Source organism: Ambystoma mexicanum, chromosome 12 (assembly GCF_040938575.1).
Source record: "Ambystoma mexicanum isolate Mex_15411 chromosome 12, UKY_AmexF1_1, whole genome shotgun sequence".
NCBI lineage: Eukaryota > Metazoa > Chordata > Amphibia > Caudata > Ambystomatidae > Ambystoma > Ambystoma mexicanum.
Window position 1 is genome coordinate 177,920,154 of NC_090936.1, and position 21,981 is coordinate 177,942,134.

Consider the following 21,981-nt stretch of genomic DNA (forward strand, 5'->3'; position numbering starts at 1 on the left):
TATATTTGCTGCGTGCTATGGACTGTCTCCTGGTTCCCAGAGGTAGCTCCTGGCCTAACTGGTGATGCCAGATATCCGGGGCTGCTTTTTGCTCCTTGGCAACAACCCCATTCGATCCCTGCTGTATACATGCCAAAGCTGACTGGGTTTACAGGCAGATACCACAAAGTCTCGTAATGTATAGATGAACCTTACAACCCCTGCCCTCCTCTTCTGTTTTGTGTCTAAAGATGTAAACTTCACAAAAACGCTGTTGCAGGGCTCTGGCCAAAGATCAGCAAAAGGAATAAAAAGTACAAGGTGATATTTGTGGTTCTCTGTAAATGAGCATCATTATATATTTGAAGCCGTGCTAGAAGGTTTCCAAGATCATGTGGTAAGGAAAGCCTGCCAGCCCTGTCCCCACAGTACAAGCATGGGAGTCCTCGTGCTAGGCTCCATACAAAGCGTGATGCAGCCCATACTGAAGCAAGAGCCTTACCCCGATGATAAACTGCCACAAGAACCCGGTTACCAGTGCCAAGATAAGCGCATCAAGTCCAGCTAAGTGTACCTGCAGTAAAAGCAGCAGATAAAACAAGCCCAACCAGGCCATGCTGTAGAGAGAAGGGAGGGACCAGGCATTCCAATGAACATAACAGAGTAACAAAAGATGATCTTCTTGACATTATAGACACACCAGTTGTCCAGACTTTTTTTAAATGCATCTAGAAAAAATATACAAAGGTGTACATTATGAGCACGCGGATGGTCTGCTAAAAGCTGGCGGGCCCTCTTCTCCCCAAAAATTGCTAGCTTTTAGTGACCTTAAAAAGAAAAAGCAGATAGTATCACCTTTAAAACCCTACCCAAAAACAAGTGGTTTTAGGATAAAGGTGCGCATCTCCTGTGCCCATTGTCATACAAGCTGTAAATATTGAGCACAGGAAGGAGTCAGAAAAGAAAGCAAATGCCTACTGCATAGGATTGCTCACATGCTCGTCCAGAAGAAAGGCTAGGCACAGGGACAATCATCAGAAGAGGCACTCAAGTTACTTAAAAGAACGTTAGAGGCAGAATTGGTAGAGTAAGCACAAACCTCTATAGCAACGAAAACCAACCATACAGAACTCAAACACCACAATAAAGAAGATGGCACCAAAAGGGCACTGAAGATAAGAAGGGTCAGTAAATGCTGGCAAATGGGTCCAAAGAACAGACCTCAAGATGGTGCTGGAACATAGGAGATGAAAGCTGGAATTTCAGGAAGCCCCACAGCCACCCAAGAAGAAACTATAAAGGCAGATCACGGACCTTTTGTCATCTTTTTCCTTTCATAAAGTGATAGCAAATTATGCTGAGGAAGAAGTGGAACTGAACATCCATAATTTCTTTTTTTGTGATTTTCAAGAGTGTTTATTAAAGAAAAGCAAACCTGAGCTAGCCCTTTGTCTACAATGACGTTCCCCATCGTCACCAAAAATAACAAACAAGGTTATTACATTTTTAAGGACACAAAAGGTAAAATGTAGCAAAACTAATGCAATAATAAAAACCAGAGGAAACAGTGTAAACAAACAACAGCGCAATCAGCTTACAGAAAGTGGGATGTCCATGATGACAAAGAAAAAAAAGAAAAACATTAAAAAAAAAGCATGCATATAATCTATACAGCAGGTTATATTACAATACCAGTAGCGCAACCAAAATCACATCGATGAACAGTACAAAGAGCACCCTTCATTTCTGTAGTATTTATTCAAAACAGAGATGGCGATCATCGGACTGCACCTGAATTTTTGCCTGTTCAGTTCCATCCAAATCAAAAAGTGTTTCTATCGGATCACTGGTTGTGGCAGAACACGTTCATGGTTTGACATTTTATATAGATATATATTTAGAGAGAAAATGTTTTTTTTTCTAAACAGACCCTTTTCTTTCATTGTTGGTGCGACTAAAGGAAAGAGGTCTACTGCAGCAGAGTTTAGCCACTGGGTCAGGTTGGCTATCATCGTCTCATATGAGAAAGGAATTCTACCGCTGTTAGGTAAGAATTGATGTAGTCACACTGTGAGACTACACAACACTCATCTGCTTGGTATTAGGTAACCCACCTTTTGGTATAGGTCTGTACTACACAAGTTGGTAGTGTTACTGAGCAGCCAGCCCCATCTGAAGAGGGGTAAATGTAGCAATGAAATTCGTCAATACAAACAAGTAATACTTACACTCAAGGTTTCAGTTATAAATATTTATTTAACATCAATGGTTTTAAATGACCATTCTTTTAAAAAGGCAATGCGTGCAACAATAAAAATATACTTTAAAAATACTTTTCAGAATCAGAACAAGTTAGTGGATAATCTTTGGATATGCTTCTTACACAATTCTTACACCCTGAGGTGACTTCAATCACAAGGACAATAATGGCATTTATATATCACACTAGTTACACTTTGCAGATTCTGAGGTTGCAGAAAGGAAAGGTTTAACGAAGGAAAAAGGCTCTCAGTATTTGTGTAGACACTTGTAATAATCCAATGACGACTAGACAAGCCTTTCCCAGCAATAACAGTCTAAAACAAGTTACCACCTATGAGGGACAGCAATGTCAAAGCCAATGGGCTAGAAGAGTCTCCATGGGGCCAGGACAGCCAAAGTCAATTTGAAACATTCTAAGGAGCTGGGGCACTTCTTAGAATCAAAGTATTGCACAAAAGAGGGGTTGTTAAATAAAAATCACTTGTACGGTCACAAGCTTTTAAGCCTATGCAAGGAAAGTTGGAATAAACTCTAAAAAGGTAAGCCAGTGCAATTCCGAACTGAGAAAAGCACAGCTAAAAGACAATGGGTTAAGTACCCCAAGTCTACACAGTATCTCTGGTTTGAAGAAGAGTGGTCCAGCTGGATTCTGTCCTGTTATGGTGGTGCAGACCCCGTGTCCCTGAGCCTCTGTCATGTGGACAAGAAGGGGGACGTCTGGAGGGCCACTGCGGTGGTAGTTGGGAGGTCGTCGGCAGCTGCGGTCTTTTTTCGGTTCAGCGGCACTTCGTGGTTTCAGCGTTTAGTAAATAGCACCTTTGTGGATTTTGGATACCAGTTGAGCTTCCTTCACTCCTTTCATCCTGCACTCTGGTGAGGGGTCTCGAGCTCTGGTCGTCCTGCTTCTGGAGGGTCCTTAGGAGACACCAGGAGCTTCTAGCCTGATTTCAAACATTGCACTCAACTACAGATCTCTTGACCCCTGGCACTCGATTCTTGCAGCAGCGAAGAAGTACAGCCAGTGAGAGAAGATGGTCCAGGGGAGTCGTCTCAGGGTTAGTTGGTCCCACTAATCCAAGGGAAGAAGTTGTCCTTTCCGGAGCTTCTCTGTCGAATTGAAAAAGTTGTTTCAGCAGAGCAGCAGGGCTTCACCAGGCAATTCAAAGGTCCAGGAGGATGCAGCAAGCTTCGTTCACAGTTTCATTGTTAGGGGTTTCTCCCAGTGGTCGACTCCGTCTATAGTCCCAAAACCCTCGCCTTTTAAGCCGGTTTCTCCAATTCATGCACAGCCTAGGCTGTCAATCACACAACTGGTTGCATTCAGGCACTCCTAGAGACAAAGGACGGGGGAGTTTCAGGACCCTTCCTCACATCCTGCCTTTCCAGACACACTGGAGCCAGAGGCAGTCTTCAAGGATGAAGCTCGCCAAAGCCAAAACGAACAAAGGGCTCAAACCTGGTTCAACGCACAGAGCGAAACCCAAGAAAGTACTCACAAACAGAAAATGGCAGAAAAAAAGAAAACCAGGCCATTTTGACAAAATGGTCACCCATGGGTGCTGTACTGTAGCGGAGGATTCAGCCTACGGTAGAAAAGCACAATGGTAGGAAAATTAAACCACTGCCACCAGCCATTTAGAGCAGTGAGGGTAACAAAAATGTTGCATGAGAATGTAGGATAAGGGGTTATTAGGTTACCCCGCAGCACTCCTGTAATGCTCACCTGGTATCCACGGGGACGTCACTTAGCCTGTTCTGACCTCTTACGACCTCAAACCCTTCCCTGGAGTCTACTCGACTGGAGACTGGGCCTGAAACACATGATTGGTATTTAACCCCCTATTGTCTGTGTGCTTGAACCCCTTCTTCCCCGGGGTCCAACCCTCCCCTTTGATTCACAGCTCACCGTGTTTTCTTGGAAAGTGTGCTTTCTGTCCTGCTTTCAGCGCAGGGGCGCGTTGATTGATGCGGGCTCGTTGCTGCCTAGTTACTTCAACTGGCAAGAGTCCGACAGGTAAGTATAATGGGTCCTTTGAACAGTTCTCCAACTTCGTTCCTTTCCTTCCTTCGATGATGGCCGGCGTCCGGGGATGGCGACGTGCGGCTGAGATGAGTAGCGCTGAAGGTGAGTGAGAGCGCGATGCGCAATGCGACCCTTTCGTATTTGTATTGAACCGAGTTCTTTTTCTGTGTCTTTTAGGTGCCGCGACATTTTCAGCGTGGATGCCGGTTATGAAGAAGAAATGCAGTGAGTAAGCGCGGTATGCGGCGCCTCTAGATGTTTCCACGCTAACCTGGAGTGTCTTCTCTCTTGCAGATGGAGGAGAAGTTCCGGAGACAGAGTTCCCCCAGAGCGGCTGAGATTCAGGTAAGCGCTTGAAGCTCGTACAGTCTTTAAAAAATAAGCGAAGATTTGCTGAATGCTTACTAATGCCTTTTTTATGTTCTTTACCCTTTTCCTTAAGAAGCGGCGTGCCGGGATGGGCATGACACAGCCGAAGATGCCCGCTGAACAGAAGGAGCGATGAACGATGGGCAGAATCGCCGCAAGGTAAGGCTATTCCTAACGGTGTTCTTGTTCTTGCAGGAGCTGAGCACAGAAGAAAGATGCTGGCCTACTGGAGACCGATCCGAACACGGCAAATGTCACGCTGCAGGTGCAGGTGAAAGACAGGTAAAGGGCAGGTCTCATAGCCCACTAAGGGATAATACAAAAACGTGGAGGATTTTTTGTGGTATCTGGGAGCATAGACGTATTTACAACAAGGTAAACTGGGATCAGGCCTGGGATCTGGCAGATTGCAAGAGGAGCGGCATTTTATTGCAGTTTATTTTCAATTTACTGGTTAATTTTTAAAATGTAAAGCCAATTTTGTTTTAGTCTGGCTGATCCACAACACTGCAAGTCATTTTGAGCTGACAGCTAAAGTCTTTGATGGCCAACATTGTAAATATGCTTGATATTTGCAAAAGCATTATTGTTAAAGGAAACACATACCAAACCTAGCGTGCTTTAGGTATTTAGTGATTCAGTTATACAACTCTCATAGACATATATGATAGATATAAAGCTCATTGGTAATTCTCATCTTCCCAAAATGCTTTTTAATATGCATAACAGCCAAAACGGCATTGGTTTTATTGGTGCCACTTCACATTATGTTAATGTTGAAGGGTACTTGTACCACGTACTATCCCCACCGGAGTGGTCCCCTGGCCCTCTGGCGGATCTGCAAAGGAGATTGTTCTTTCTGATCAATATATACATTCACTTTTATATTCAAATACACGGCATGTATTTTTGAAACCATTGCAATAATTAGGGTTTTCCCCTTCAGAAAAGTAAAGGTTAAAAATGATGCATCATTTTACAATATTAAACGCGTGCCTATGCTTACGTCAAGTATAGAGTGGCACTAAAATGATGTTCAGAAGCAAGAACCAATTTCCCTCCCTGGCCCCACCTTTCAGAGGTTTGTGGCCACACTAAAGTTGCAAGCATGAAATAGATCATAGAGATGTTAAAATGGCAAAGAGTAAATCTGATTGCGAAAGTGCATCAAGAAACCTGTGAAAGGATACCCAAAGTCATAGAAGGGTGAGAACAAAAACTGTGTGCCAAAGGTACACACTGTTTCACAGCTCTAAAAGGTGTCCAATAAAGATATCCATTGAGCCATCTTTACAGAAGCTGCTCAGTGGCAAGTGTTAGGCAGAAATATATGCAGTACCCTTTGGGAGCACCACACACAATTAAGACAACAAGTGACAGTACAAATTCACCTTTGGTACAAGCCTCTACTACACAGCTAAAGTGGTAGCGATGGCTGAGCAGCCAGACTTCTCTCAAGAGTAAGGGAGCAGTATCAGATAGTTACACAAAGGACAGCAATTACTATGATTCAGGCAAACACTGACTCAAGGTTTTCAAGTAAAAGAATATACATTTATTTCACTCTTCAGTTGTATAACATTACACTATTATAAGCAGTCTAAAAATCACACTCTTAATACACTACACCACTTCCCTTAAATTCCAGAGAAGTTAAGCTCACAAAATGAAGTAGGAGCAAAATGCTACTCTAGCAATTTAAAAACAGAGGGAAAGACAAAGTTATTAGAAATTAGATCAAACCAACAGGTAAGTTCTCAGGGCAAATGAACAAGAGGAACTACAGAGATAGAATCAGGTAGAAAAGGTTCAGTGTCAAAGTCAATGGGTCAAAAGTCTTTTGCTCAAGATCACACAGTTCAGGATAGTTTGCGGTAAAGTTCGTGGCACGATTTCCAGACGAGGTTGGTTGATAGAAAAGTTAGTTCAAAGAGAAGAGAGGACAAGCCCTCGGATTGGAGAAAGATTTCAAACACTTTCACCATGGTTGAACGGAACGAGCAACCGGATTTGCACAGTACCTTAAAATGGAGAGGAAGCTGTAGCTGAGGCGGACGTTCCTGGAAGTTCCTGCAAGCTCACGGTTTCTGAAGCGACTGTTGGACTGACAAGAAGTAGGAAGACTGGAGGGTCCTGCGCTACCCAGGGAAGAAACCAGCAGCAGAGCAAAACAACGAATAAAAGGTGCACTCCTTAAAACCCAATCAGGGGCCGACCTTCCTGGCTATCCGGCCCACTTAAACATCTAGTGCAGCTTTACCACTGGGTGCTCCTTTTTAGATGTGTGCAAACCTTCTTTTGGCCATTAGGCTGGGAGTTAGAGGTTTGTCTGACCAGATGCAGAACTTGCTTGCACTTTACCAACACTGTATGCCACTACAAGTACAAAAGCCCATATGAGATGTGCGTTCTGAGCCCTTACAACAATAGCAGCCCTGAAGAGTTGTGCGTTCTGAGCCATCACAGGTATATCAGCCCTGGTGAGGTGTGTGTTCTGAGCCATTCCAAGTATAGCAGCCCAAATGAGATGTCTGTTCTGAGCCATTACAAGTATAGTGGTCCTCATGGGATGTGCATGTTCTACTTCTGAGTGATCACAGGTATAGCAGCCCTGATGAGGTGTGTGTTCCGAGTCATTACACATATAGCATTCCTCGTGGGATGTGCTTCTTCTGAGCCATTACAAGCATAGCAGCCCAAATGAGATGTGTGTTTTCTGAGCCATTACAAGCACAGCAGCCCTGAAGAGTTGTGTTCTGAGCAATCACAGGTATAGCAGCACTGAGGAGTTGTGTGTTATGAGCCATTGCAAGTAGAGCATCCCGGATGAAATGTGTGTGTTCTGAATCACTGAACATTTAGTAGTCCTTTTGATAAGTCGGAAGTTAAGTTAACTGAATTACAATTAAATGTTACCTGCATCTTAAATGCACATCTCTGATGCAGACTCCTTAACTCACCTAATAACAGGATTTAAACTAACAGGTTACACAATAATCTCTGCAGAAGAGTTATTGACCCACTTAGCTGCTTTACCCAAAAGGCTGTTGGCACTGAAAAGGACATAGGGTTAGGGCACTGGCAGTTACATATGAGGCTTGTCTGACATAAATGGTGTGTCAAATGCTCTCAGCCTGTTTAGACTATCTACATTAGTCAGGAGATTCATAATCAGGCTTTGAAATGTGCTAGATTGTGGCAGTGGAACTCAGTAATCGGACATGGGAGAATCAGAGGTTTTGAAAAGCGCAAGACCGAGTAGAAGGGATTGAAGTATATGACAACAATGCCATCTTCTCACACCGTCGGAGGTTGGTACTGTTCTTGCTCTGTACTTTAGCTCGCTGCAGAAAATGCCAACACATGTTCATGCATGCTTAACAGCAGCTCTGTTAAGAAATTCAGGTACTGTCCCAAAACATAGCAGTCTTGCTAAGAAATGTGGGCATGATGCAATCAGCCCTGCTATGAATATTTGGCATTGTGCCATGACATGCGTACGGTATAACAGATGCGTTGATAAATTAGGCTACTTTGCCTGAATATATAGTAGTCCTGTTGAGAGGTACAGGTCCAATCTGTGGCACTGAAAATATATACAGCACTGCTTCTACCTGTATCCATTATACCTGCTTGCGGTGGGTGGTCAGAAAGGGAGTTAAAGTTCAGACCACATGCTTTGCTATCCAATTGGTGTGCTTCAGTGATGAAAGGAAAAAATATGAAATGCCCCTGCTCCTGCAACTGCGCTGCCTCTATTAAAGCCAATTAAGCAGAAAGGCAGCCCTCGTTAAGACTATTTTCATTTTACACAATACTACCCGTGTCCTAAAGCAAAGTGAAAAGAATGTTCATGATTCAAGATGCTTTAATAATGCTGTGACCTACAAAACGCAAGCAGTTTAACAAAGTAAACAAAACACAAATTCCCTTTTACATTACTCAAAGTATTATCTTGATAGAATCATTATCAGAGGAGTGTGTTAAAAAAATGAAACAGACCAGGACTCAACCCAGTTGCTTCTTTCAAGGAACTGTGTTGATTACTAAAAGTAAAGAGTGGATTTGCAAGCTGCTGCTAGCCAGGCTGTCACCAGTGAGCTCCATGATTTATGGGGGTGCTGCCATAAATGTGTAAGTGGTACGCAAGGAAGAATTAAAAGGGCTGCATTGACAAGATTTCTGTGCGTAAAAAAGCCAGATACACACTGTATCTGGAGGGCTGGTTAGGACCCTCCAGACATTACTTGCTATGTGAGAATTGGACACCCCAACCCTTTCCCCAGATTTCGGCACCTTCACACATGAGTCAGTTGCCTGAAATCAGCGAAACATCAATCTGGTCGTAGATGGACCGGTCTTGAAATGAAGAACAAAACTCGAGGTCCATATAGGACTGTGAAAATCACGTTTCAGGGCTCTAGCATGCATGATTTCCGAGATATTTGCACCGCAAAGAACTGCACCAAGCCAGGGTGAGGCGGCATGTGGGGAGAGAGTACAGAAGGTCCCTGTATGCAGCAGCAGACCAACGCTCACCTCCCCCAACATCTGCTCTGTGGTATGTCAGCCAGCCACATGTGCCCATTATCAGTGCAGTTTACTTCAGGGTGCAAAGCACATCAAACGATAAGTGAATCGAAAAGCAACCAACAGGATCATTGATTTTCATCAATTGAGGAGTGTTGTCAGACTGTCAACAGAACCCGTTCGGAGAATGGGTAGTTTTTGCTAGTTAATAAGATTTTAAATACAAGGCAGGACTTTTACTGTGAAGCAGTACTTCAAAACGACAGCAGGACATCTATATCTATATCCACAAATCTCAAAATTTTCCTATGTATTGTGAAGTCAAACCAACTCTACAGAGTTAAACATTTTAAAATTACCTTAAATGCAAGCTAGCAAGACAGAGCCTAAAACACACCCACAAAGGTAATACTGTGCTACTGTGCTGGAAAGACGGATCCATTGTTCAGTTTACTCTTGGAGTGTTGGCTATTTTGAAAAATTGCACAAAACATCAATGAATTAAACAGTATGCACCACTTTATTGGTCATAAAAAGGTGCCTGCATTGTGCAGCTATGAGGAATGCTTTTGCTTCCCACACATGAATGTTCAGTGTCGCCCTTATCCATTACTCCACTATCAGAATGCACAGCCATAGATGCAAGAGCATTCTCCAACTGTCTTTACTCTACTAAGGTGTCTATGCCCAGGCAGAGTTTACAAACTTAACTTGTGATTTTGCTACATTTTAATGGCGTTCCAGCCCAAGGGATCAGAGGTACATCGGCTGCAGCAGGTAACTTGCTTTATTTCAATTTTGCCCCCCTCCTAACACCAGAGCTGTAACCATGAGAAAGTGGTTGAGTTTATTTTATTCAACATTTGAGATACGCCTGTACCACTTGGATATATTTAATATCTAAACATTACCATTTGATAAGCCCGGATGTAGACATTTAGCTATGTTGCATTAATATTACATATTAGTCTAGGTGCTTCTCATTGCGTGACAGCAGGCAATTTGTGAGTGGAACCAGATATTAACATTGAAACCAAAATTCCTCATTCCAACCTTTTCTCACTTGTTTCTAGTTGGCAGACAGCTTATGTTCTTATCGCTTCCTCTAAAAGATTGTTTTCAGACCTAACCGAAAGTAGACAATTAGCCGTAAAAATTCCCTCTAGTGCTCTCAACTGTAGAATTCACTACCTTCGCCAAATCTTAGGCAGCAGAGATCTAAAAAAAAAAAAAAACTCTTTCAACTATCATAACATAGAAGATGACATGCTTGAATTAATTGAAAGGAAGCAATAACGTTCTAATCCGTGCAACCTTTTAAACGATTGTATAATATTATGGGGATGAAAGGGCGTAGTTTGGTCATCGGGGACAGTTTGTTGAAAGGGCGGAATCTGGTGAAGGTGCAGAGATTGCAGTACAGTTGGGGGGGGCGTGCATGAATTTGAGCCTAGGGCAGCAGAAAGTCTAAACATGCCATTGTGTGGGAGAACCTATCCTTAACAAAGTAAAGACAATGTGCCAGGAGGACCAAGAGTACAAAAGAATCAGGAAACTAAACACCCGCATTTTACCAAGGCATAACATGTGGAAACTACTTTCTAAGAATTTTGCACAGGGAGACTTGCTTGAAAACATACTTTAGGAAAACCATTTTTGTACAAAAACCTCTGCATTCATCAAATCATGACTGAAATCTGTAACATTGAAGAAAAGCTAGAGGGTTCAGGAGGGAACTACAAAAAGAAACAATCAAATAGGCCCAGGAAAAACAAACAAAAACGAAATTAAAGAAGGGGATAGATATATATAATTTCCGAGAAGAAGATTTTTAAAAAAAGCAGCTAATGGAGTGCACTCCAGAGAGCAGCTGTGGGGTACAAATGTCCTTGCATCAATAAAAGTGAAAGAAACACCACTTTGGATCCTGGCAGCACAAAATTGCTTTATTAGTGCATGTGCGGCAGGAAAAAAAGAGGAACAACCTGGATAAAACTACGCATTTCGCGGTATACCAACTGCTTGGTCAAGTAGGTTACAACTAAGACAGATGATGGACTGTAATTTTAAACCTTAACTCTCTTGATAGTATGTAGAGAGTGTCTACCTGCTAATGACCGCTTTCTCCATGTTTTAGCAGTCGGCCATCTTATCCCACTATAATAGTCTATGATACACAGATTAAAATACATAGATTAAAGCATATAGGTAATATATTTTTTTTCTGGTAGAAGGCACTGAAGTGATGGCATGATTGAGAAAGAATTTGTTCAAATATCAAATCAAATCGTGCAAGGGAAAATCAAAGGCAGTAAAATTGTCTTATACCCTTGGAACTACAAAAAACTTCAGCAAGAGCGACAAAGGTACGTTTATTAGTGCTAGATGACCTGACAAAAGAAAATAAAAGATGACATTTCACAATAAATATTCTCGAAAAGCACAGAATTTTAATTTATGTATCCACTTTATGTACTCTATGCTTTCGCTTTGGCAATACTGGTGTGACAAGGTCAGTCTCCTGGCCTTGTCAGGAGGAGATGGGGACCCCTCTAAGTGGTTGGTGGGTGGCCTACCAGAGAGAATTTCAGTGTTAGTTCTTCCCTAGGGGGTGGGTGCAGTTGAGGGAGCCCCGACTCCTACCCCAATCCCAAAAGCTAGCTTGTACGTGTGTTCCAACTTCAGTTAACTTCATATCCAGGTATTAGTCTGGTTAATCCCGCTTTCTGTCAACCTAAACACAAGTAAGCCTTTTTGCCAAGATGTCACATAGGCCTCCTCTGATGCTACATGTTATGTTACCTCTCCTCACTCACGACCCATTGCATTGTACCAATGGTTGTCATCGCCATGCGTTTACAGGATGAATGTGTATGCCAACCATGCATTCTTTTTTATTATACCATACATGCCAACACCTTTTTGACACAACCTGTGTTATGGACGGCTCAAGGAACACTGCAGGTTTCACAGACAGTTCAAGGTTTTAACATTTTTAGTAAGATTTTAATGAGCCCTATGGCTGTCCCTCTCCCTCGTCTAGAAAAACACATCCAAGGAAGCTAGAAATGTTACTGGAAAGTACCATCAAGCTATCTCATTCTTATGACTCAACTGTCAAGCTATAAATCTAAGTGTGAGCATTGTATCTGAACATTATTTATATTGCGAATGGTATGCCCTGATTAGTCTCCGGGTCTGTGAGTTTTCTGTTTGAAGTATTCTATATTTTTGTTTTCTGTACATCCTATTATGTATGCAAATGCTACTACAACCGTAGACTGGTAATGCCCAATTACTTTCCTATTTACCAGATTTATTAGCTGTAATCTTCATACACCTTGTCCTACTCTTCCTTGTCCCAGTACTTAGACATGAAGGCACTCCGCCTTCCCAACAATTTCCAAATCACTACGCACAACTATCGGCTGATAGTCAGAGGTGATGCCTACCTATTCCTACCAAAGCGGCCAAATATTACAAATAAGCTGTCTTATGGCCTAACGGAGTTCTCTGCAAATACCTGGGAAGGATCTCCCTCACATTCAAATGGGCCACTACCAAAGAAGAGCCCTTTGAAAGCCCCTATGGGATGGAAAGAAATGACAATCTTCTGTGAGATGCAATCTGGCCAATCTATTTGCAGCAAACTCACTTTTCCACTGCTACAGCTACAAACTGAAGTGTCTGTATCGGAGTCAAAAGACGTCTTGTGATTGATTAGAAGCTCCTAGGAGTCCAGGAATGGCGCAGTTCCTGCAGATACACCTCTTAACCTATTGCCGAATACACGTCTGCACCAAACCAAAAAAGCCGATGCTGAGAGTTATGAATGGGAACATGATAGTAAGGGTCCATCAGGTCCAGTGGTGCCAAGCAGTCGCTGTGAGAGAAGGGAGGGAAATCACCATTTGAAGTATTCCCATCTTGAAAATTCTTTATGAAGATGTTGACCCATTTCAAGAGGATTGCCAGCTGGAAGCACTGTCTTTGGGAACCATGAAAAGCACGTTTGTGGTATGTGTGTACCGACTCAACCATGCATTCCATCTTATAACCCAAGAGCTTATTTCCTTGGAAGGTAAGGTGTAGGGCAGAGGGCAGTAACCTGTAGCTTTCCAGATGCTTTGATAAACAGCTCCTATGCCTCACCATTGCCTATACAGACTAGGGTCTATGGGGGTTGTAGTCCGAACTATCTGGAGAACCAAAAGGTTGCAAACCCCTTGTTAAGGGTAACTTGAGTTTTGAGCATTTTTCTGCACGTCCCCTTTTGTAGTCCAAGATCAGAGAGTTTTTTTTAACCTGCGGGTGCATCTTCTGCATCAGCCTTGAGGCAGTTTACCCCAGTCATCATCTTGTTGAACAGGGAGTAATTACTTACTTGTGTAAGTGTAGGTGCAGGTGTACAGGAGCAAATGTGTACTTGCAAAGTTCTTGAGGGACAAATCCACCTTGTGTCCCTTCAGGAACAAATGGTATCCCCCATTTCAAGTAGCAAAAAGGGATACTTCCTCGGTTGAAGTAGGAAACATAGACTCTTCCACTCCCAAGGGATAATGCTAATTCATGAACCGGAGAACTTTGATTTTCTCAAGGCCTTTGTTTTTCAAGGAGCTTCTTTTGGTTTGCAGGGATAAGAGGCAGGCACCTTTGGCATCCTCCTAAAATTACAGTTCGGTAGCATCATCCTCCGCTTCTGGTGGGAGATCCTTAAACCTGATGCAAGTGTAAACATGGACCAGCACTTTGGACACGCTGCTTTGAGCCAAGATCTTTCAGTTAGGCTTGCCCACCTCATCTGATTACTGAGACAAAGGGCCTCATTACAAGTTTGGTGGTAGTCGTGCCGGTAAAATCGGCACGGCTGCCGCCAAACTCATGAAATTACCAGCACCCGGCAATGGGGACATACAGGGGCATTCCGATCCGTCCCCATTGTCGGGTGCCTTTTTCATTACTCCCCATTCCCATTTGAGCGCCATAGGGCAAAATGGGAATGGGGAGGTCTGATGCACCGGCACCATTAATGAATGGTGCCGGTGCATCCGATGAGTTACGCTCGCAGCTGCCGGTCTGGTGCCAAGTCAGACCGGGCGGACTGAAAGGCACCCGCGAGTACAACTCGTAGTTTGCCGGTCTGGTAGCAACGGTGGGGGTAGCTTACTGGCACCGTTACTACCGGACCGGAAAACTTATAATGAGGCCCAATGAAAATGAATAGGATTAAGAGGAAGGTCTTTCTTGTTCTTGTCCCTGTGCTTAGCTGCTAACTCCTCTTCCCCAGATATCCTGCTGGATGTTCCCCACTCCAAACCCCCCCGCCCCTCGGTAAGAACGAACACGAGACTCCATGCCCGGTTAGAGTCAACAAAAGTCTGATACAGTGCAACATTAAGCAGGTAGGAAACAAACTCACAATCAGAGTCACTCACCCTGGGATGGTAGTCCCCCCTACCTCCACTAGCCTCGCACTCTCTCACCATCCCCGTCCCTTCCATGTCCCACCAGGGGCCCAGTCTTACCCATCTAACCAACTACAATCTAATACCACAGTCCCTGCATTCCAGGTACCTATATACTGAAGGTGGCATGTATCTGGAATAAAATTCACACCATTCCGTCTCAAAACCTATACTACTCCCATGGGTGGCTGCTATAATTGTTTGCATCACAAATATTCTTGGCTGTAGCAACCCATTCTACCTTTCTCGGCAAAGGCACCCTCTTCCAATGCATGACCAAACCTGCTCTCCCTGCCAACAATAGGCAATGTGCCAAATGCGTCATGCCAAAATATTCGTCAACTCTCACCAAGTCAAACAGAACCAACAGCAGTGTCTGCTCACGGGAGACCCCATCCAATTGCTTAATCCATCCAAGCACTTAATCTCAAAACACCTGAACTCACTCACATTCCCACCACATATGCCAGTAATCAGCATGCATTCCACAGCCATGCCAGCACAGGCGCACCTGGTCATTCTACCACCGATTAGTTTCTACTGTCTTGCAATCGATACCTTAAATGGCTTACAGCACATTCTGCGCGACAACAATGTCCAGCTCCATGCCCAGATCCCTTCCCCATCGACTCTGTAGTCTTTCTGTACTCCCCTTCCCCACTTCAACTAGGACCCCATACAACAGAGATCTTCCTTTCCGTCAGGGAATCTAACACTTTCTCCAGTGGGGTGAGATCTCGCAGTACCATTTCCTTTCAAAACTCTGCCGTGATCGCCCCTTTCAGGTATAAATAGGAGAATACAAACAGATTATCCATCCCCAGTGCCTCGCCTAGATCCACGAGCGAGATAAATCACCCATTTCTCCACAGCTGTCCAATCCTTGCTAAGCCTGCTTCGAACCCACTCGAGAACCTTTCCAGGTTGGGGATATGCTCCCTTATTCCTGAGGCCCACAAATGGCTTAACAGGCTTGTTTAGTCTGGCTGAAACGTGCGTTGACGACTGTTTGTCAACCAATGGAAACATGGTTAGGAAATGGGGTGTATGGTAATATGTCAATTGGTCTGCTAATGTGAAGCCCTAATTTAATCAAAGGGCCTGTATATACTGTGTGTATTGATTTTTAGTGTGAATGTGGTTGTAAATGGGTACACCTGATCAACTTGGTATGTGTGTATTCGTGGAAGAAAATTGAAAAAGGTATTATTGAAAGATTATTTTTATACAATGCCAAATGTTACCAATGTGAGAAGAAAGAAGAATGGCTTTTGTACAAGCATGACTATAATTTAATCAGTTCTGTCCATCACTTAAGGTCTTGAGGGCCCTTAACATGCCACCTCCCCTCTGCAGGCATCTCCCTTTAACGGAGACCTCGAGTCCTCCACCAGTTCACCCGTGACTCTGCGAATGTCATCCTCTATAATTAACTTATATGCACAGCAGTCCACCTCAAAAGAAATGGAGAAGGAGCAGCCCCATCTATATCCAAATCCCTTGTCATTTAGCCTTTTAGTAAGAGGAGCACACAGTCTCCTCTTGGCCAGGGTGAGCGTTGACAGGTCCTGGTAAAACGTAATCCTGGCGTTCCCCCGTTTCACCAGTCCCGTCTTCTTCGCTTTCTCCGGGACTCTCCGTTTCGCCAAGTAATAATGGAAGAGTGCCAGGACAGATCTCAGGCCCGAGCACTACCTCCCGCTCGGTGCACCCCGTCAATTTCAGGTCCATCAATATTATCATCACCAAAGAGAAGCTTATCTATGTTGTGTATGGGTGTTCGCAGATCCCTTTCAGATTCCCCTTCCTTCTCTGGCAGTCTGAGGAAACGCAGATTATTACGCCTTTCCCCATTTTAAAAATCATCCATCTTCAAAAGGGACTTCTGATCATTATCTTTCTAACTCAGACAGGGGCATGTCCATCTGAGTCTTGAAGACATCCAGGGAGGACTGATTTTCCACCACCTGTATCTGCTCATCCATCTTGTCAATCCTCTGGTCCAGTTGGTCAAGCCTGCCGCCAACATCTGCCCGCATTCAACGCATTTCTTGCAGCAGTGACACAATGTCTTAATTAGTGGACGCCGAGTCTTCACCCTGCTCAGCCTTCACTCTGGCAGGGGCACCACACCTGGCCTTAGGGACTGTATACAATGAAATTGCTAAAATTAAGCTCTCCAGTCCATAAGGAGGAGATACGGTCACCTCTGTCACCGTCCAGTGACCCCCTCCACAAAGACTAGAACACCACTCTTAGCAAGGCGGCCCTAGGCCAGACGGTAACCCATGCCAAAGCCACCCACTTGACCAAGACCTCTCACAGTGGGGAGTTCAGTCTCCACCTCACCCCACTAGCGGAGAAGCTCTGTTCGGGGGATAGGGTATAACACCCTCGGCGACCAACAAATTCCCCTCACCAGTGTCCGTTCTTCTGACCAATTAAGGTCCCCAATTCGACCCATGTGCAGGAGCAACACAGCTATGCTGCAGTCATATGCGCGCCCACTGGTGGCCTCCCGCTGATTAGATCTTTAAAGCAATCAACAGATTTGGATCACTCATTCCTGCTCTTCTTACTGGGAGGTAGGTCTGAGGAAGAAGGCAACGCTTCAATGTGTCCCTCCCCTTAGTAGTGCGCTAGCCCATAGGCACTTCACAAGAGATCAACCCCTGCAAGCAGAAAACAGCAGGCTTACAACCTAGCAACCGGCCCCAATCCTGGAAATGGTGCTTTACATTTCAGAAGAAGAGGAACAAGTTTACCCATGCCGGCAGCAGGATTTTTCCAAGTGCCCTGGCTGATCTCCAGATAGAATGAGGGAGCCCCTGGTGGAAACCTGAGAACCACCACTCCCATTTGGATTCCCTCTGCCCCCCCAACACAAGTGGCAGAATGGCGTTAGCCCAAATCCACTGTTACTGTTCAGTGAGAGGGGAAAAGAGAAAAGACTTTACCTGAGCAAGCGCACAGCAGCAGCTAGTTACTTCCAAATAGACCTCCTCAATGAAGTTCTGTAAACTTGCTCCGGTGAGGCTCCTTCCAGTCCCCTCGATCCGAGGCATAAATCCTCGGTCCAAGGCCCTTATAGCCCTCTGTGCCCAGAGCAGCAGATCTGAGGAAAGCAGCCAACACACATCAGCCGGCAACCATCCCGTGAGAGGGCAGGGTCACAACCTCCCTAATCCATTGCCCGGCTCAGGCTGACAGGGAGTCCCAACTTACCTGTGACATGCCCTCATCCCGAGCACCTCAACTATCACTGCTGCAGGGGCAGGTAGGAGAGCAAGACTGTGTCCCCCGCAGCCCAGCAGGGTGGGTTCTTTGAAAACACAGAGGAGACGAGACAAGCAGGCCTCCAGGAAGCCACTGTCCGAAACAGAATAAACAACATGTGGGTTATGGGTAAGCGTCATCCCTCAAAAGGGAGAATGGGTGGAGCTATTTGCAAATCACAGTTAGAAAGGCAGTGCTCTTTCATGCCCAAGAACTGGGATGAGCAAGAAGGACTTGGAGGCAATTCTCTGTTTGCCTGTACAGCCATCTATGTGCCTATGGCAGTGGAATTCAAGCCTGTCCCATACCAAGCCCCCCCTTGAGTAAATATATTGCTTCTGGGCCCCCCCACCTAGGGGCCCAAAGGAGGCCCATGGGTGCCCAGGCACTTCAAAACATCAGCAGATGTTCAACTGCTTATATATTTTCTAATCAAAAGTAGTCACCATAATCCTGTTTTAGATATTTAAAAAAAATGAGAAAGTCATCTCAATCCATTGTTACATAGCCTGGACCCCCTGGTTTGAAGACCACTGGCCTATGGGAATACGAAGACGGAGCCAAGAGCTCTAACCAAACCATTATGTTTAAATGCTGGCGCATAAACTGCTAAAGTTGGCTGCCATCATTTTGTACAGGTTTGGCGCAATTGTATTTGTACTGATATTAAGTTTATTCTCATACCTCTTTCTTGCCAAGATTGAGGTTTGACATGTTATATAAATGTACATATTGTTGAGATAACATGAAGCAAGACACAGACAACAGATTCAAAGTTCAAATAAAAAGTCTTTATTAACTTAAATTTCAGGATGGTATAAGGCCCAACTTGCCCTATACTAAGGATAGTCTGAGTCAGTAAATTCAATGTAAAAGTCTGTGTGTCCAGAACCTAATCTTGCCCTCACAGCTAAATCTAAATGTGTAGGGATGTCAGCAACCAAAGTAACAGTGTTCAAATAAAAGTTATGAGCTGCTTCCAGCTCCAGGCTTACTCTTGACTCCATTGCCCAAGTTCAAGACAGTTCCACAAAAGGTCTTGGGATTCCCTTCCCCACAATTCTTTAGGCTTCAAATTGACAGTCATCAACTTGTTTACTTTGTCTTTTCTTTCCATAACTTGAACAGAGCACAACCAGCCTCAGCCTTTTGACTTCTCTTGGTTTACTCCCAGGAAGGGTACCTAGGTCTAGGCACAGTTGTTGGATGACACAGTCCACCCATCACAGGTCACGCAATCAATAACCCTTGGCACTTTCCAACAGTTCATTCTTTCTCATAGGACTTCCTTGACAACACAGGTTTCCTTTCTACATCTGTACTATATGTCCACTTATATTTCGGGTTCACTTTACTAACTTTTTGCCTTTATCAACATTTGACTCAAAGGTTTCCGCAAAAATGACCGAATCCAAATTACCTCACCAATCAAAAGTCAGAAAGAAGGTCCACCAAATGTTCGACCTTCTTTCTGACTTTTAGTTGAGTCATTTGGATTCGGTTTAGGGCTGCGGGGGTGTCCCCCGCAACACACCTCTCACTATACAGTATAGTAAGGAAGGGGTTGCGGGGGACAATCCTGCAGCGGACCTGAATAAAAAAAAATAAATAAAAATTTTTTTAAAAAAAGGAAAAGGACGGATTCCAAGTTGGCCACCGGGGTGAGGAGTCGCATTTGAGCTGCGCTCCGCCCGGGCCGCCACACAATTTACCAGTAGTAAAGACGCAGAAGTGGCCAGAACTAGCGGATCGCCCTTGCAGCAACAAAGACCCCCCCCCATGCGGTTTGGTCTCCCATCAGAACGGTAGCTCGCTGCGCAACGGGGGAAACAATGCGAGCGGCCCCTCCCCCACAGCGGGAATCCGAAGCTGGCAGCGGAGGAGTGGAGAGGCCGAGGATAAATTCAGGCCCAGCGGCAGGAGCAAAAGAACCCGGGCTCTCCCTCCCCCCGCTACATGAGAACCAGAGTCCTCCAGAATCAGGGGACAGCGAGGGAAGAGACGCGCCCCCATCCTCTCACCCGCCAGGGGCCGCTCGTGATCGGCGCCGGCGGACAAGGAACACGGGCGGCGGGCGGAGGAGCGCAGAGAGCGCCGGAGAAGGGGGCCAGCAACATAGGAGTGCCCACACAGGAAGAAGACAGCGGACGGCAGGGAGATACTCTCGTGGAAAACGGCACACAGGGCGGACTGCTCTAATCCCTGAGCAGGGGCCGCCCTGTAAGCTCCACAAGCCCCCACGAAAGAGGCGAGTCTGCTGGGCGAGACCCTGGGGCCGGGCCCACAGTATTGGAGGCAGAAGGGGAACGAGAGGGGGCGAAGCGAACTCCGGGGGGGTCCGGCGCACCCTCCAGTCACAGAAACACTACGGGGGAGGGGGGGGACCCATATATGGATTGAAAACAAATCATTAAAAAAGACCGAAGGAGGGAAAGACTGTCTTTCCGTCAAAATAAAGGAAAGGGAAAGCAAGAGGATCGATTCAACAGAAGTACTGTAAAGCTCACCAAAACAGGCCAGTTTGCTGCATTAAGCCCACCAAGGGAGGTAGACCAAGCATTGGGGGGGGGGGTTGGAATTCGACATACAAGTGGAAGGAGAAAGTGAGGGGGCTTCCTTCCGCCCCCCTACCCCCACACACCCCGGAGCAGCACTCTGCAATACCGGATAAGCTATCCCACCAACCCAACAAGCAGGGAAAGACTCAAACGTAGAAACAACAACAAGCATAGAGCACCCCAAACCAGAGACAAAAAAGGGAACAAAAAAGGGTGACGGGGGAACATGACGCTGGAGGCAACACAGAATCATACCAGGGAAAGTAACGACCAGGAACACCTCAACTACTACAGGCTAAAGGCACATAGAAAGACAAGGTGAAGTTCGAAAAGCCAGAAATTACTACCCCTGACCCATAAGGGGACAAGAAAGAACTAAGCTCAGAAGGAACAAATCAGTGGATGGTCAAATAAGTTACCTAGGATAGCTGGAGGAACTTAAAACCCCCCGAACGTTCCAGAAAGGCATTATAATATGTCAAGAGCCAAAGGGAAAAGCAACATCATGCAACAAACGCCACAACCCTCAAAACAAGACGCAAACATTGTACAAATGTGGTTGACGGAAGGGGCTACACAAAACAAAGGTAAAACACATGAGGACTCTCAAAGGGAACGGGACTCGCCCACCCACCACCAACAGCCACCCACGAGAGAAGATATGCAGACATGGTTCCAGGAGCTACAAGAAAAATTCATGTCCACAGTGCAAGAACAATTTACCACGATGAAGAACGACATGAAGCAGGCGGTGCAGGACATGAAAATAGACATAGCCAAGCTAGAGGAGAGAACGGATATAATTGAGAGATCAATCCAACAGGTCTAAGAAGCAGCGCTGCAGATCAGTGAAACTCAAGAACACCTAGTGAGACTTACCCACAACCTGGAAATTCAATGCGAAGACCTAGAAAACCGTTCCAGGCGGTCCAACATACGCATCAAAAATATGGCGGAGTCTGTTGTAGATAAAGATCTGAAGCTGGCAGTGAAGGAAGTATTCAGAGATGTCCTGGGTGCTCAGGAGACAGAGGACATCGGGATAGACAGAGTCCATAGGGTAGGGCCGAAAGGACAGGAGCACCGGGAGAAAGACCAAGGGATGTCCTGGCTGCTCTCTCTTCATACCCACAGAAAGAACAGATATTGAGGAGGGCAAGAGTAATTGAGCCTATCAGAATGAATGGACAAGATATACAGCTATATCAGGACCTGGCTCTGGTGACACTACAAAAAAGAAGAGCTGTGGCCCCTCTAGTCAAGGCGCTGGTGGCGAAACAAATCCGCTACAAATGGACTTTCCCTTTTGGGCTGATATTCACATGGGAAGGGAAGCAGAGAAGAGCTACCACATGGGAAGAAGCCCTTAGCATGATGGGTCTACAGGAAGAGGAAGTTGACTCGGAGGAACCCAAATCAAGGGGAGAACAATCGAGAAAGCCGAGAGGCTGGGAAACGGTCAAACAGAGAAGAACAAACTTAGGAAGGGAGAACAGTAGGAAACAGCTATGACGGAAAT

General features: G+C 45.1%; 1 protein-coding gene across 1 annotated transcript in view; it reads right to left on the minus strand.

Annotated features, from left to right (window-relative positions):
- LOC138513422 (NAD-dependent protein deacetylase sirtuin-3-like) overlaps positions 1-21,981 on the minus strand; it is a 497,025-nt gene that overhangs the window by 464,963 nt on the left and 10,081 nt on the right. The window lies entirely within an intron of this gene.